Source organism: Fukomys damarensis, unplaced genomic scaffold (assembly GCF_012274545.1).
Source record: "Fukomys damarensis isolate Sample0158 unplaced genomic scaffold, DMR_v1.0_HiC HiC_scaffold_1, whole genome shotgun sequence".
Taxonomy (NCBI): Eukaryota; Metazoa; Chordata; class Mammalia; order Rodentia; family Bathyergidae; genus Fukomys; species Fukomys damarensis.
This window is the reverse complement of record NW_022900913.1, coordinates 61,642,441-61,647,273: the sequence shown is the minus strand read 5'-3', so window position 1 is coordinate 61,647,273 and position 4,833 is coordinate 61,642,441.

Sequence of the window (4,833 nt, the reverse complement as noted above, 5' to 3'; positions counted from 1 at the left end):
GCTGGGATTATAAGGCACAGCCATGCCCAGCTCATTTTAATAACATCATAGTGCTCTGTCTTTCTCCATATATTAGGCATTTGGGCTGGTGTAGGAATGGAGGCATGAAGGAAAAGTAATCATTCCTCTCTGAAATGGCTGAATCTTTAACACTTCTCTTTGCAAAAAGAACACACTCTTCAGGCTTTGCTCCTAACAGCAAATAGCAAAGCTAGCTTTGTTTTTTGTTTTGTTTTGTTTTGTTTTGTTTTGGCTCTGTCTTTCTCCATATATTAGGCATTTGGGCTGGTGTAGGAATGGAGGCATGAAGGAAAAGTAATCATTCCTCTCTGAAATGGCTGAATCTTTAACACTTCTCTTTGCAAAAAGAACACACTCTTCAGGCTTTGCTCCTAACAGCAAATAGCAAAGCTAGCTTTGTTTTTTGTTTTGTTTTGTTTTGTTTTTTTTTTTTTGGTTTTTTTCTTTTCCAGCTTTAATTGAGTTTATTGGTACATTTTAGGGATACAGTACAATTACATTCATTGTTGGGATCTTGTACCTCTACATGACAAGTCTTGATTCTCATTTTTTCCCCTTACCTCTGCCCTCCCTTCACCCTTCCTTTTATGCAAGTCCAAACTGACCTTGTTCAACCTATGTTTCAGCCTTTTTAATTGACTTCTCTCTAGAATTTAGAGTGTACTCAACAAATATGTGGACTTTTGATTTATTGGTCACAAAAACTAAAAATCTTATAAGAAGATGAAACTCATCTTTGTTTCAGCAATGTTAGAAGAGTTATTGCAGCACCATGGAGACCTTGAACCTTATTTTGAACTTATTGCCTGGTGCTTCGGAGCAATGGGATCAATATTTTGAGGCATTTATTCAAGCCCTACAATTTCAAATCAACCTGAGCAAGCTGAGCTAAACTTTATTAGGCTTTAACAAGTCAAACCTTCAATATGTTTTCCCAAAATCATCATCTGTTAAAAGCAAAACAAAACTTGATTTCTCATGTTTGTGAATTGAAATTATACAAAATTAAAACAAGCCAGGTGTGTTGGCACATGTTTGTAATCTCAACACTCCGGAACTCTGAGGCAGGAGGAACATGAGTCCAAGTCCAGCCTGGGCAATTTAGTATCTTATGAAAACCCTCTCTTAAAATACGAAAGGGGATAGGGATGTAGCTCAGTGAGAAGGTCCTGGGTTCAATCCTCAGCACTGGAAAAAAATTCAAACATTATAGAAATATCGTAGAAAGTTAAACTCTTGTGATGCAGACTGCCGATATTAAGAGAGAAATAGCATATATTCTTTTAAAATACTTTTCTAAGGGCAAAATAAAAGACAGACAATAGGAAAAATAGGAGAGAAGAAAGAGTTATTGTAATCCAGCATGACCAATGTATCTCAGAGTGTACCTTGGTTTAGTGTAATTGTTATGTTTTGTTTTGTTTTTTGAGACAGGGTCTCATTGTGTAGTTGAGACTGACCTGGAACTCACTATGTAGGGCTGGTCTCGAACTCACAGAGATCCTCCTGCCTCAGCCTCCCAAGTGTGCCACCATGCCCGGCTAGTATAATTGTTAAATGTGATTTATATGTTTTTTGTCCTGCTAATTTGGCTGTTAATCTGTGTTTTTGATAATTAACTTGATAAAGGCTTAAAAATAAATAAGTCTGATGCTGAAAAAAATGTTTTAAAATTGGAGTAGAGGGAAAAGGAAAAAAAGATTTGAGATGTGCTATGTACACATACCAATTCCCCACAACAAATGTAATCATTAGGTACTGCGAACATGTACTAATATAAATTTTTTAAATGTTTTTCTGATTACTAGCACATATCACCATACAAAGAGACTTTTTATTTAATAATTCCTTGACCTTTAGATGGCTCTTATAAATATACCAATCATACATAACACTGTTTCATACACTGCTTATAATTTAGTATCTCTTGCTTATCTTTCTATTAATATTTGTAAAGCCTAGTTCATTGCTTTCACAGGCCACATAGCATTTCATGATATATATGTAACATCATTTATTTAAACAGATCTATAGCAATGGACATGCAACTTGTTTCTACAATTATTCTGTTTTATTTTTACATACCAAGGTTGCCATGAGAGTCCTTTTAAACATAGCTGTATACATTTGGAGCCCAGTACTTTAAGGCATTTTAAAAAATAATAGAATAATATGGTTTTATGTATTTCAGTCTTATTAGCACTTCAGTCCATTGTTAGCATACCAAACTCAACGATAAATACCCCCAAAATCTTATTCAATGCTTCCAGTTCTTAATGATAAGTACATTTTTCTAGAATTTAAGAATATTGTCTTACAATCGACCTTCTAACACATTCTTTTATGGTTCACTGAGTGATAGTAATAATGATTTCTTCACCATTATATAGCTCCTCAGTTTACAAAGCACCATCAAATAATTATCTCATCTGATTCTCACATCAGTGTGATGTGCGCAGGACAGGTTTATAGGGGAAATTGGTGCTGACTTGGAAATTTTACTACCTGAAATAGTTACTTGGAGTGTAAGTCCTTTACTCTGTTAACACTAAAAGTCAAGGCCTCCGTTGTGAAAGGAATGCTATGCCAGTACCTTAATGTGAAGAAAATACTTATATGTCACTTCAGTAAGTGATGTTGTTAGCTTGCTCTCCAGTTTTCAGGCATTTTTATTTAATTCCGTGATATCTAGAGATTAAACTCACCAGGCATTTATTAGCTAAGTGCTTCAGTAATTGCCACTCCTGAACCAAGCATTTAAAAGTCATTTATGGAGTTGTGTTAATGGTTGGTGAGTTTCACTGCCACTTTTCCTCACTCGGAACTAGAAGAACAGAGGGTAAAGGTGGAAAGAAAATGAACTGAATGTACCACAAACAGGATAGTGCCTGCTAAGACCTTAGCAATTCCTATCCTTACTTTTCATTATTTCTGTGTCCCTACAAGCCTCCCTTTCCCCCGTGCCTATAATGGTTGGTATAAGCTTCCAGCATTTCCTCACTGTTGGGAGGACTCGGGCTCCTATGCAGAGAGAGGAAGTAATTTTTTCTGTTGCTTCCAATTTTGGGAAAAGAAGCCACTGTGAATGACATGATTGCTGCCATAGCTACAAACCTACGTTGCCTCATTGGTCCACCTTTGGTTTAGCTGAGAATGTACTTGTAAACTTCCTCTCTCCTCCACCCAGCATAACACACACAGGACCTCAAAATCAGTTCCTAGACCTCAAGTGTGAGATCCTGTGCAGTTCAAGGACTATTAAATATGACAGCAGTTTCTAACCATGATTCTGCAGAGTGGCAACTTGACACTTAAAAGCAAGTTTTGAAATTTTGATGTGTGAGCTGGGATTTAGCTCAGTGGTGCAAGGTCCTGAGTTTGATTCCCGGTACAAAAAAAAGAATGAAATTCTGATGTGCAGTTCTCTCTTGTCAATGATTATCAAAAGGCAATTTGCCCTCTTGTCATTCAATATTACTATGTATTTTTCAGTGTACTTGACTAACAACTAAAGTGGTTCTTTCCTTGTTCTGTGTACAATACCTAGTTCATCACCACCTCTTTGCCTTCCTTTATCTTGTTGCTGTTCTCTTCAAGTCCTCCTTTCTTGTCCGTATGCATTCTGACCCCAAGTCCTGAATAAAGTCTTTCCTGCTATGACAGCCAGCCCTGCTGGTATCCATACCCAGAAAGAGAACTCAGTACTTTCTGCACATTTTTACTCTTTCCTTTTTCAAATTGTGGTCCAAATATTAAATTTGTATTTTTGAGAGCCAAGCTCTTAAAGGAGTAACCTGTTTTCTGGATTACAATAACCACAGCAGGTCCTGGAGTACGGCATCTTCCTTGCCCACTTTCCCACTCCTAGGGCCTCTCTCCAAGCCAAGTGAGGAGATAGACTGGTGAGCAAAGTCAGATTTTGCTGCATAACTCTGGGCCTAGCAGAATTCTACTGATGCTAAGTCAGCAGAAGTTGATCAGATTCCTATTCAAATGGTGTAAGCAAGTGGATACTTCTAGACTGACCAATAGCAAACACCCTACTCTTGTTGGATGATCAAATTTCCTTCTCACACAAAAGAATGTCCTCTTAGTCCTCATGACATTTATGTAGAAGGTACCCTTGGACACATTGCCCTGGCTCAGAGTATTTCAAGTGTAACTACTCCATTCCTGGTTGAAATTTTACCAACAATTCCTAGTTCAGAATAACCCATTTTATGTCAAATCAATTTTCTAAAATTTCTCATTCAGGAAATTTAAAAATAGAAATGTGGCACAGATGAAGAATGAACAATTCCTACAACAGTTTTATCTCATTTCACCTGGCTAGTCCTATGAAGTACCTAATTAAAGATTTAAAGTCCTGTGTTACATGTTAATTGTTTAATATCTTGGTTACAGAACTTCTAATTAGATTATAAACTTCTCAAGGGAAGAATGTGATACAAATGACTGACTCTCCCACCTCTCATAGCTTTTCTATGATCATGAGCATATTAAGGTATTAAATATGTGTTCATTGATTGAAGTCAAAATTATCTTTAGAATGAGGTATTTAAACTCCAATTAAATAGTTGTTAGGTAAGAGAAGGCAAATCATTTAGTGTCAAGAAAAAGCATCAACATTTATCCTAGATGGTTTGAACGAAGAAACCTTAATGAAATGATCTCTCTCTGTCTCTCTCTGTCTCTTTGTCGCTCTCTTTCTCTCTATATATGATATATATCTCTATACATATATCTATATAGAGATATATATGTGATATATAAAGACCATGATATATGAGACCATATGACCATATATATATA